The following is a 13565-nucleotide window of genomic DNA, read 5'->3' as shown; positions in this document are numbered from 1 at the left end:
CCAGGAGGTCTTCCTCCTTGGAATTCACGTCCTCCCCTTCCTCCTTGGATCCGACCATGATGGTTATATCTATGGCCTTGTAATCTCTCTTTGGATTCTCTTCTGTATTGCTTGGGAGAGTACTAGGAGGGGTTTCAGTGATCTTCTTACTCACCTGGCCCACTTGTGCCTCCAAAATTCTAATGGAAGACCTTGTTTTATTCATGAAACTCACAGTGGCCTTAGATAGATCAGAGACTAAATTTGCTAAGCTAGATGGATTCTGCTCAGAATTTTCTGTCTGTTGCTGAGTGGATGATGGAAAAGGTTTACTATTGTTAAACCTGTTTCTTCCACCATTATTAAAGCCTTGTTGAGGCTTTTGTTGATCCTTCCATGAGAGATTTGGGTGATTTTTCCATGAGGGGTTATAGGTGTTTCCATAAAGTTCATCCATATAATTTACCTCTGCTATTGCAGGGTTCTCAGGATCATAAGCTTCTTCTTCAGAAGATGCCTCTTGAGTACTGTTGGATGCAGCTTGTATTCCATTCAGACTCTGAGAAATCATATTGACCTGCTGAGTCAATATTTTATTCTGGGGCAATATGGCATTCAGAGTATCAATTTCAAGAACTCCCTTCTTCTGAGGCGTCCCATTACTCATAGGATTCCTCTCAGAAGTGTGCATAAACTGGTTGTTAGCAACCTTGTCAATAAGTTCTTGAGCTTCTGCAGGCGTTTTCTTTAGGTGAATGGATCCACCTGTAGAAGTATCTAATGACATCTTAGCTAATTCAGACAGACCATCATAGAATATATCCAGGATGGTCCATTCTGAAAGCATGTCAGAAGGACACTTTTTGGTCAGTTGCTTGTATCTCTCCCAAGCTTCATAGAGGGATTCACCTTCCTTCTGTCTGAAGGTTTGAACATCCACTCTAAGCTTACTCAGCTTTTGAGGAGGAAAGAACTTGGCTAAGAAAGCCGTGACCAGCTTATGCCAAGAGTTCAGGCTATCCTTGGGTTGAGAGTCCAACCATATTCTAGCTTTGTCTCTTACAGAAAAAGGGAAAAGCATGAGCCTGTAGACTTCAGGATCTACTCCATTAGTCTTAACAATATCACATATATGCAAGAATTCAGTTAAGAACTGAAAGGGATCTTCAGATGGAAGTCCATGAAACTTGCAGTTTTGTTGCATCAGAAAAACTAGTTGAGGCTTAAGCTCAAAATTGTTTGCTCCAATGGTAGGGATGGAGATGTTTCTTCCATGTAAATTGGAATTTGGTGCAGTAAAGTCACCAAGCATCTTCCTTGCATTGTTATTATTTTCGGCTGCTATCTGCTCTTCCTTTTCAAAAATTTTTGTAAAGTTGTCTCTGGATTGTTGTAATTTAGCTTCTCTTAGTTTCCTCTTCAGAGTCCTTTCAGGTTCAGGGTCTGCTTCAACAAGAATGTTCTTGTCCTTGCTCCTGCTCATATGAAAAAGAAGGGAACAGAAAATAATAATAGGGATCCTTTTTACCACAGTATAGAGGTTCCCTTGTTGTTAGTAGAAGAAGAAAGGGAGTAAGAGTGAAGAAGAATGGATAATCCAAACACAAGGGTGAGGATAGGACCAGTGATTTGAGATGAAGAGAAGTGTTAGTAAATTAATAAATAAATAGAAGGAGATGGGAGAGAGGGAATTTCAAAAAATAAATTTTTAAAAATAGTTAATGATTTTCGAAAATTAAGATAAAATTAAAATTAAAATTAAAAATTGAAACAATTAATCAATTAAAAAGAATTTTTGAAAAAGAGGGAGGTATTTTCGAAAATTAGAGAGGTAAAGTTAGTTAGGTAATTTTGAAAGAGATAACAAACAAACAAAAAGTTAATTAGTTAGTTGAAACATATTTTGAAAATCAATTTTTAAAAGTTAAGAAGATAAGAAGTTAGAAAAGATATTTGAAAATGATATGATATGAAAAGATAGGATTAAAAAGATATGATTTTGAAAAAGATAAGATAAAAAGATATTTTTGAAAAGATATGATTGAAATTAGTTTTGAAAAAGATTTGATTTTTAAAATCACAATTAATGACTTGATTCACAAGAAATCACAAGATATGATTCTAGAACTTAAAGTTTGAATCTTTCTTAACAAGTAAGTAACAAACTTGAAATTTTTGAATCAAAACATTAATTGTTGATGATATTTTTGAAAATATGATATAAAATTAAGAAAAACATTTTTGAAAAACATTTTTAAAATTTTCGAAAATAAATAAGAAAAATGAAAAAGATATGATTTTTGAAAAAGATTTTGAAAAAGATAAGATTTTTAAATTGAAAATTTGAATTGACTCATAAGAAACAACTAAATTTTAAAAAGTTTTGAAAAAGTCAACTCAAATTTTCAAAAATTTATGAGTGAAAAAGGGAAAGATATATTTTTTTTTATTTTTGAATTTTTAATGAAGAAAGAGAAAAACATGAAAAAGAATCAATGCATGAAAATTTTGAGATTAAAACGATGAATGCATGCAAGAACACTATGAATGTCAAGATGAACACCAAGAACACTTTGAAGATCAAGATGAACATCAAGACTTATTTTTGAAAATTTTTTAATGAAAGAAGAACATGCAAGACACCAAACTTGGAAATTTTCAAACTTCAGAAACTAACAAATTAAAAATGCATATGAAAAACAAGAAAAGACACAAACCAAGAAAATATGAAGATCAAATAAGAAGACTTACCAAGAACAATTTGAAGATCATGAAGAACACTATGAATGCATGAATTTTCGAAAAATGCATAAATTTTTTAGAAAAAATGCAAGTGACACCAAACTTAAAAGTTGACTCAAGACTCAAACAAAAAAAAACACAAAATATTTTTTGATTTTATGATTTTATGATTTTTTTGTATTTTCTTTTAAATTTTTTTCGAAAAACATATAGTAAAAAGAAAATAAGAAATTCAAAATTTTTTATAAGAATCCCAGGAATCTTTCAATATTGGCCTAAAGCTCCAATCCAAGGGTTGGGCATGGCTTAATAGCCAGCTAGCTTTAGGATATAAATCAGGCATGCAACAGCTGATATTCCAATTAACTTGCCTCTATGCTGATGGTTGGAAGCCACAGTCCAAAAGAATTAGACATGGCTTTATAGCCAGCCAGGCTTCAACATGCTTCATGAAACACTAGAATTCATTCTTAAAAATTTAGAATAATTTTCAAAAACAGATGAGAAATTTTTGAAAGATTTTTGAAAAATTTTTGAAAATAAAACAAAAAGAAAATTACCTAATCTAAGCAACAAGATGGACCGTCAGTTGTCCAAACTCGAACAATCCCCGGCAATGGCGCCAAAAACTTGGTGCACAAAATTGTGATTCCTGGTAATGGCTCCAAAAACTTGGTGCTCTAATCTTAATTCATAATTTGTCACAACTTCGATACAACTAACCAGCAAGTGCACTGGTTCGTCCAAGTAATAAAACCTTACGTGAGTAAGGGTCGATCCCACGGAGATTGTCGGCTTGAAGCAAGTTATGGTCACCTTGTAAATCTCAGTCAGGCGGATATCAAATGGTTATGGAGTTTTCGAATAATAATAATAAATAAAAAAAATATAGATAGAAATACTTATGTAAATTATTGGTGAGAATTTCAGATAAGCGTATAGAGATGCTTTCGTTCCTCTAAACCTCTGCTTTCCTGCTGTCTTCATCCAACCAATCCTACTCCTTTCCATGGCAAGCTGTATGTTAGGCATCACCGTTGTCAATGGCTACATCCTGTCCTCTCAGTGAAAATGGTCCAATGCACTGTCACTGCATGGCTAATCATCTGTCGGTTCTCGATCATACTGGAATAGGATCCATTGATCCTTTTGCGTTTGTCACTACGCCCAGCACTCGCGAGTTTGAATCTCGTCACAGTCATCCCTTCCCAGATCCTACTCGGAATACCACAGACAAGGTTTAGACTTTCTGGATCTCAGGAATGGCCATCCATGGGTTCTAACTTATACCACGAAGATTCTGATTAAGGAATCCAAGAGATACTCATTCAATCTAAGGTAGAACGGAAGTGGTTGTCAGGCACGTGTTCATAGGGAATGATGATGACTGTCACGATCATCACATTCATGTTGAAGTACGAATAGATATTTAGAAGCGGAATAAGTTGAATTGAATAGAAAAACAGTAGTACTTTGTATTAATTCATGAGGAACAGCAGAGCTCCCCACCTTAATCTATGGTGTGTAGAAACTCTACCGTTGAAAAATACATAAGTGATGAAGGTCCAGGCATGGCCGAATGGCCAGCCCCCATGATCTAAGAACTAAACATCCCAAGATGATCCGAAGATCATAAGATGATCCGAAGATGTAAATACAATAGTAAAAAGTCCTATTTATACTAAACTAGCTACTAGGGTTTACAGAAGTAGGTAATTGTTGCATAAATCCACTTCCGGGGCCCACTTGGTGTGTGCTTGGGCTGAGCTTGAAGTTTACACGTGCAGAGGCTTCTTTTGGAGTTGAACGCCAAGTTGTAACGTGTTTTTGGCGTTCAACTCTGGTTTGTGACGTGTTTCTGGCGTTTAACTCCAGACTGCAACGTAGAACTGGCGTTCAACACCCTTTTGCGTCGTCTACACTTGGGAAAAGTATGAACTATTATATATTGCTGGAAAGCCCTAGATGTCTACTTTCCAACGCCGTTGAGAGCGTACCATTTGGAGTTCTGTAGCTCCAGAAAATCCTCTTTGAGTGTAGGGAGGTCAGAATCCAACAGCATCAGCAGTCCTTCTTCAACCTCTGAATCTGATTTTTGCTCAAGTGCCTCAATTTCAACCAGAAAATACCTGAAATCACAGAAAAACACACAAACTCATAGTAAAGTCCAGAAATGTGAATTTAACATAAAAACTAATAAAAACATCCCTAAAAGTAACTAGATCCTTCTGAAAACATACTAAAAACAATGCCAAAAAGTGTATAAATTATCCGCTCATCAATGTTCTACACATTTCAATAAAAAATTAAGAAATTACGAATATTAGTGTTCCTTAAACTATGACAAAAGGGCTCCATCACAGCCACAAAAGCTACCAATATTCCTAGTGATGCTTCCTTTAAAATAAACCATCGAGACCTATTTTTCATCACAAAAGAACCTTGTCATACAATGAGAAACCTCAAATGGCCAAAGCAACAAACTAGAAAAAAGGAGCATCATTGAATTACTAGCAGGGTTCCTGGTAATATAAAATAGTGACAACACAGCAAAAAATTAATAGCATACAAGCCAAAAAACATTCATACAAGGTTCATGACAAAAGTTTGTGTAACCAAATGAGATATATATCTACAGAGACACATACACATAAAGCAATGAACGAGACACTTCTCTTGCACATATTTAGGTGTGCCTGAGAAATTTTGGCCAGGTTAAAAAGGAATGAACGAGTCACTTCTCATACATTTATTTAGGTTACAAAAATAATAACTAAATAATTTCAGTTCAATGCTGACTAATATATAGCAATGAGAAAATCTACCTGCTCATTTGTAGGAATAGATATCCACTTGGGCTAACTATCACCACAAAGTTTCTCACAATTATTCCATACGTTCAATGAAACCAATGATCCCTCATTATGCGTTCCCATAGTACCGTACACTTAAACATCAAATTGTCTCAATATTTTGAATTAGATATGTGATCTGATATTTAAACCAAGTAATATTCAATCAAACTTGTTTAAGAACTATCAGAATTGCTAAGCTGCTTTTTGTTACCATCATAATTCATAATTATCAAGATTTTCTTATAACTAGCATAGTCCTTTGTTGGAATATTTTCAGATGTTATTGAACCTAATCTTGAAAAGAACATGTATAGTTTAAAAAGAAACTAACCATAAATTCTTTAGTAGCAACAAACTCAATTGTTATTGAGTAATTAAAACGTTTTCTTTGAAGCTAAGCCACTTTCTATTTTAATAAAACTCAGATCTTTCAAATCTAATGTTATTAAGTCAGACCAATAATTATTAATAAATCAAATCAATAATTTCTCAAAAATAAGCTTATAAATCAAATTTTTAAAATGAAATCACTTTTCATATATTTTTACAAAAATTAGACAACATTTCCCCTTAAAATTGGACTTTGCCACCCTTTTCGGGTTTCCTCTTTCTTAACAAATCACCAGCCCTTTTCATCAGCAGTTATCATAACAACAGATTTTCAATAAACAACTCATCATAAACCAATTTAACGACTATCGTTCAAGAATCCATAAACCCTTTTCATCAGCAGTTATCATAACAACAGATTTTCAAGAATCCATAACCATTATTCAAAAATCAGCCTCACATCATTCCAGCTATTTTAGAGTTACTTATTCATTAGCAAAGTTACACAATTTTATTTTAATATAAATCAAAGTTTAAGAAAACAATTCAATAACCAAACTTCAATCTTTTAACAATCCTCAAAATCAATCCTAATTACTCATAAATTAACATCGACAACAATCTCAACCTCAACCAATAAGCAATTCAATAACCACCAATCCGACATAATCAATCAAAATCAGAATTTCCAACAGTTCAATCACAAGCATGATCTTAACTCAGTTTAATAACCAACACCAATTAAACATCATTCACAATCACAATTCAACCAATTCTTATCAAATAGTAATCCCACACATTTATAATTACTTGCAATTATTCAATAAACCTCCTGGGCATCCTTAAATTAAAACTTTTAATTTTAAAACGAACCCCTACCTCGAAAAGTCGAACCAATGCGTTAAAGAAAACTTTTTACCCTTGGCCAGGAAACAACGGCTTCAACTCCAACTATGTTTCGTAGTGATAACAGCCACAAGAGCACCAGCTAACATCAATAACTCAATCCTGGCATAAAATCGTCGCGCAAAACTCGATAATTTATAACAGAACGCCACAAAGAGAGGTTTTTTGAGCAAATGAGGCTTACTGGACTACTAGAAAGGAAGGACAGGGATAGCAGCACCTCAGGCTTGCTTCCTGGTGACCACACGCCGTTCTCCGACAGCCAGGCATGGCGGTGCAACCTTCTCCTCATCCGGCGGGTTTCCCTCTTCCCTATTCGCGTTCTGCTCGTCCATGACAGCAACGCTCTTCGTGGCTCCCTCTCCTTTGGTGACAATGAAGCAAGGTAACGGCGACTGGGCTTGAATGGCGACCGCTGGAAGCGGCGGCGGTGACATGCAGTGGCATGGAGCGCGGCGACGGAGCACGAATGACGATGAGGACGGGAGGCACGGCGACGCCTTCTTCCTCCCACTCTTGGCTAGCGCTCGTCTCCCTCCTTTGGTTCCTTCTGCAAACGCCGTCACTCAAGATTCGACGATGATGCAGCGCGGCTTCCTCCCATGATGGCAGTGCGTCGGCAGCGGCGGCAAGATGGACAAGGCATAGGATGGTACGACAACTCCCTCCCTTCCCTACTCGGCTCTCTGTCTCTCTCCCTCAAGGCCTCACCATTTCTTTCTTTCCTTGTTTCTTTTCTATTGCTGCTGAGTTTGATATGGAAGGGAACATTGGAGGTTAGGTTAGAAGGGATTAGGGTTTTAATTTGGGGATTAGGGTTTTGTGTATGAAATTGGGGATTTTGAGTAGTTTAGTAATTTTAATAAAATTAGGGTAATAGAGTAATTGAAAACTAATTTTAATCTAACACTAATATTTATAAAAATACTTATTTAATTATCAACTTAATTTATTTTCAAATAAACACTAATTCAATAATTAGAGTTAATCAAATTAATTTCTTTTAAAATCTTAAAATAGAGTTCAAAATCTAATTATTCAAATTAAACCATATATCTAAAACCCTCATTATTTTTCAATTACTCAAACTTTTAAATCAATAATAAGAAAATATCCAACTAATATAAAATTTTCTGAAATTAATATCTTGAATAAATAAAATAAATCATAATTAATATATTATTTAATTTCCAAAAATCTGGGATCTTACAGCGGTGACTCTCTCCTCTGGGCTTGACAGTTCGGCGACGGCAGAACGGGCTGGGCGCGGCAACAACAAGCCAGCGACACTCTTCTCTTCTCTTCCCTCGTTGATCTCTCCGTGGGTGTGTTTGTTGTGAAGTGTGTGTTACGTCTAAGGGGGAGGGTTTGTGGGGCTGAAGGGGTTGGGTTAGGGATAGAAAAAATTAGGGGTTTTTTTGGTTTAATTTGGGAATTTTCGAATTTAGGGTTAGAAATTAAAGATTTTATAAAAGAATAAGGATAAATATGAATAGATATTTAGATAAAATTAGAAGGCAGAGTAAATTTAAAATTAAATATATTTTATTAAAAATATTTAAAAATATTATTTATCAACATATTATTAAGTTTAATTAATTATTTTTAATTTAAATTATAAAATAAAAATATAAAATAACCAATTATAATAAAATTTACAAAAATATTAATTAATTTAACTCTAAATATTCATAAAACTAATTTAATTACTTTAGATTAATTTCTAAAAATAAAGAATTCAAATTACTAAAATAAATCATAATTTATTCATAATAAAAATTACTTAAATTAAACTATATAATTCTTCCATTACTGAATTTTAATCTCTATCATGCAAAATATTAAATTATAATAAAATTACATAAGAATCTTGTTACAAATAGATATTGAATTTTGTGACAAATTAATTTTTTGTTACAAAATAAGTAGAATTTTTGAAACAAATAGATATTTTGTTACAAAATATTTTAAATTTTTGCAACAACTTTATCTTTTGTTACAAAATATTATAAAATTTTGCATCAAAATACCGATTCGTTACAAAAGCTAATATAATTTGTAACAAAAAAAATTAAGTCATTACAAAATAACAAAATATTTTGTAACAAATTATATTGTTGTTACAAAACATTATTATTATGTAACAATTACTAATTTTTGTTACAAAAAAGAAATTTTTTGTAACAATTTTAAATTTGGTACAAAATTTTTGTTACAAATGTTTCATTTTCTTGTAGTGGAAATACATCAGACCCCCAGCAGCCATTACCAGCTGGAACGCAGAGCTGGCCAGAGATATTCCTTCTCCTTCCACATCACAAGCACCTTCAACAAATCAGATGCTCCTACAGTTACTTCAGAGGTTGGACCGGCTTGACCGACAAGCAAAGCAAAGAGAGCGCCGTAACAAGTGCCGATTTACATACCTCAAGGAACTAAATGTTGGCAACCACCCACCTGAAGAAGAACCAGACACTCCGGACTCCACCTCACCTACTAGCACCGAGAGCCATGACGACCCCGACTGTGGAGATGCTGTTAGCAGCCCCCTTTGTTTCTGACTGATGGCACCGAGGACGGTTCCAAGCTTTAAGTGTGGGGAGGTCGATCAGTACCTGACTTCTGGAGGTAATCTCTCTCTCTCTTAACACCAACATTTTAGTTTTTCTTTGGTTAGATAGAATAGATTGCATGATAATAATTGTTTGCATGTATGTTTGCTTGGTTAAAGTAATAAATTTTTTTTCAAGACTCTATTTTATAATATTTTACTAATTTAAATTTGAAAATTTGTGTTAAACTTATTTGAAGACTGTAAATTGGAACATGTTTTTTGAGTTAAGAACACACAACCTGTAAGATTTGAGCTTAATTACATGGTTACACTATTTAACCATAATATTTTATTCTTGTGTCTCTTCTTCTCTATGATTGTAATTTTTATTTTGTTCCACTCTATATGTCCAATGTTTAATGTGTTATATGCATGCATATGATTGAGGCCATTATTTGATTATTAGCTCACTTATCCAAATAGCCTACCCTTTTAATTACCTTTGTTAGCCACCTTGAGCCTTTTAATCCCCATTTGTTCTATATTTTACCACATCACTAGCCTTAAGTGGAAAAACAATTAATTACCCCAACTGAATCTTTGGTTAGCTTAAGATAGAGATTGTGTATCAACTAAGTGTAGAAAAACTATGGGAACATGGGTTAATAGGGAATGTGCTATGATAAAATATTAGGAATTTGGGTACCTACTCATGTGAGACCAGAAAAATTAAAAATCTATGTGCATTGATAAGTTATATTTACTTTTCTATAAAAAAAATTTTTAATAAATAAATAAATAATGGGACAAAATTACCCCAATGTTAAGCTAATAAAAGATCAATGCATATGTGATAAAATTAAAGAAAAGTTGATGCATGAGTATGTGATGCAAAAGTGGGAATTTTGGATAGCTAGGCATGATTTTAGATTTATATAGAGTGTGTGTATAGGTGAGAGCTTAGATTGGTCAAGGATTCAATTTATAGCTCACTTAGCCATATATATATACCCTCACCTTTACCTTAGCCCCATTACAACCTTGAAAAGACCTCATGATGTTTGCATTGGTACATTGAATACTTGTTGATTGGTTAGGTGAAGAACAAAGTTTAGAAAGCATGACTAGAGAAGACTAGAGTGGATTACCCTATACACTTGAGTGATTAGAGTACACATACACTATCAATGAGGGTTCAATGCTTGATTCTATGTTCCCTGCTTACATGAGCTGTCTTCTTACAAGTTTACTTCTCTTTACTGTATGATTTTAATTAGTGATATCTGATTTATGTTTGTCTTGAAGAACTTATTTACTTTTAACCAAGTAGGCAGAATCATCTTAGCATATAGTTGCATTCATACATAGGTTGCATTTCATGAGTCTTACTTTTCCCTCTTTATTCTTTTGATCTCCTTGAACTTAGCATGAGGACATGCTAATGTTTAAGTGTGGGGAGGTTGATAAACTACTATTTTATGGTTTATCTTGTACTCAATTGAAAGGTTTTTAGCAAGTCTTTGCACACTTATTCATACAAATTGCATGGTTTTACAATTCCTTCCTAGTTTTGTTCTATGGTTGAAAACTTGCTTCCTAACCTCTTAATTTGTGTATTTTAATTCTCTTTTATACCATTCGATGCCGTGATCTGTGTGTTCAGTGTTTTCAGGCTTTATAGGGCAGGAATAGCCTGGAGGATGGAGAGGAAGCTTGCAAAAATGGAAGGAGCACAAGAAATAAAAGAGACAACCAGCGAGCATCGACGCACACGCATGGCTCACGAGTGTGCATGATCTAGAGATTTTTACAGCGACTCGTGCGCATACCTGACGCGTACGCATGGATTGGAGTTCTGCAAGACAACGCGTGCGCGTGACACGCGAAGATGACCATTGAAGCGTACGCGTGACATGCGCGATCTGCAGAAATCACAGAAAACGCTGGGGGCAATTTTGGGCCGAGTTTGGACCCAATTTCCGGCCCAGAAACAAAGATTAGAGTTAGGGGACATGTAGAGACTTAACACACATTCTCATTAGCATAGTTTTAGATTTTTATATTAGAATTTTAGAGAGAAATTACTCCTCTTCTAGGTTTTCTTTTACATTCATAGTTTTATAGTTTTATGCTTTTGCTTTGGATACTGAGAAGAGTCATCACCTCCATTGAAGTTTCTATTCTAGTTTGTTTTCTTATTCCATTACTCTTCCATATCCTTAATTTTTGTTCACAGTTACAATTGGATTGTTTTTAGAATTTGTTAGTGCAAGAAGTATATTTCCATTTAAATTTTATTAATTGTTTAATTGCTTCCAATTGATTTTAATTTCTATGTTCCTTTTTTACTTCTCTTATAAAACAACGAAGATGGTATTCATGTTGACAGAGTAGACTCCCAACTTGACTCCGGGGTTGATTAAGAGGAGACCCTTGAGTTGGAATGCTCAAGTGATTAGTTAATTTGGAAGTTGTTGGCTAATTCTCTATTTACAAATGCTAGTCCTTCCCAAGGGAGAGGACTAGGAATTGCGAATAAGAGTTAGCTCAATCACTTGACTTTCCTTTATTTAGTAAGGGTTAACTAAGTGAAAACAATAACCTCTTGATACTACACTTGAGAGAATTTTAACAAGGATAGAACTTCCAATTAATCATTCCCCCAGTCAAGGCTTTTTATTTTTGAATTTATAAATCTCTTTTAATTTTCATTGCGCTAATTTACAACTATTTATTTTCTGTCACTCAACTCTCAAAATTTCTCAGAAAACTCCTGATTAATAAGATAGCACCCTTTTGTCAACTCATTGGGAGACGACCTGGGATTCATACTCTCAGTATTTTTTTTATTCTAGTTTTGTGACAACCTTTCTAAATTGATAAGCGGATCTTTGCTGGTTAAGAACTATACTCGCAACGTATTTCTTATATTAATTTCTTAATTGGGTGATTTTCACCTCCATCAGAGAGTCAAAGAAAAAGGGGAAGAAAAGTTAGAAAAAAGTGCCTAAGGGGTGGAGGTACAAGAGGATTCCGACAGAAGGATTCTCACCAGGAGACAAAGTGAAGCTGATTTATCAACAGTTGGAAACATCTCCACATCCTTCTAAATACTGCACTGTCAGCAAGATCCTCTCATTGGAGCACATAGAAATTATCAGACAAGACACTGGAAGGAAGTTGACAGTGAGAGGAGACAAACTAAGGCACTATGATCATCAACCTCCCTAACTGAGAACAACTGTCAAGCTAGTGACAATAAAAGAGCGCTCCATAGAAGGCAGCCCATGTTTAGCATTTTTCATTTACTGCTTTTATGCTAATAATCAATTATTTTCCAGCATGAATTCAGACTTTCAGAAACAATTTTATAATTGCATTGAGCATTTCATGAAGCATATGATCAACTTTTAAGTTTGGTGTGCCTAGAGGCACCCTAAGATGATTTCAAGTATGATTAACATATGGACATCTTAGGATATGTACTCAAGCATTTTCTTGAAGTATATAGCCAAACATTAAGTTTGGTGTTCAACATATGCTATAAGTATGAATGATAAGAATCAAATTTGTTTTAAGTCTTGAATTTCATGAGAAGTAAACCATGATCTGCTTCATTTTGAGTTCACATCTTGAAAGTAGATAATAAAGTAGTCCTTCTGATGATTGAATCAAAGGTGACAAGGATTTCATTGAACTTTTGCATGAATCACATGGTGAATAACAAGTTTGGTGTGCAAGGCACCTAGAATGATGCATAAGGATCATAATATGTACATCATAGGGGTTGAATTCAGTTCTTTGAACCACATGACCAAACACTAAGTTTGGTGTTCACCATTGTCACATATATACTTACAAGGAGTCACGTTGGTTGTTGATTCATGAGGAACACTTAGTTTTGGTCAATTTTCAAAAATTCAAAAGTTTGTTAATGTATTTCATTTTTGCCACCATCAATTTGACTTAATTTTTGTCTTGTTGTCTTGAATAAGAGGACAAGATTGATGGAGAGGGACAAGTCAAGCAAGGGGGTTCGGCTACTCTAGTCACAAGTCCTTGGAAAGTGCTCCTTGGAAAGCACAACCTTTCATACATTGGATAGCTAGGTGTGTCATAAGAACACCTTGAGGACCGAACCTACCTACCTCATAAAGAAGCAATCCTTGTCTCCATTCAATCTTACATGCACACCCTCC

At 34.4% G+C, this 13565-nt stretch overlaps 1 non-coding gene across 1 annotated transcript; it reads left to right on the top strand.

Annotated features, from left to right (window-relative positions):
* The first annotated feature begins 820 nt into the window (after positions 1–820).
* LOC112752377 (small nucleolar RNA R71) lies at positions 821–928 on the top strand. The gene has a single exon (XR_003176816.1). It is a non-coding gene; the product is annotated as a small nucleolar RNA R71 (small nucleolar RNA).
* The last annotated feature ends 12637 nt before the right edge of the window (positions 929–13565 follow it).

The sequence above is a fragment of the Arachis hypogaea genome, chromosome 15 (genome assembly GCF_003086295.3).
Source record: "Arachis hypogaea cultivar Tifrunner chromosome 15, arahy.Tifrunner.gnm2.J5K5, whole genome shotgun sequence".
NCBI lineage: Eukaryota > Viridiplantae > Streptophyta > Magnoliopsida > Fabales > Fabaceae > Arachis > Arachis hypogaea.
Note: the sequence above shows the minus strand (reverse complement) of the source record. Positions and strands in the feature narration are given on the sequence as shown.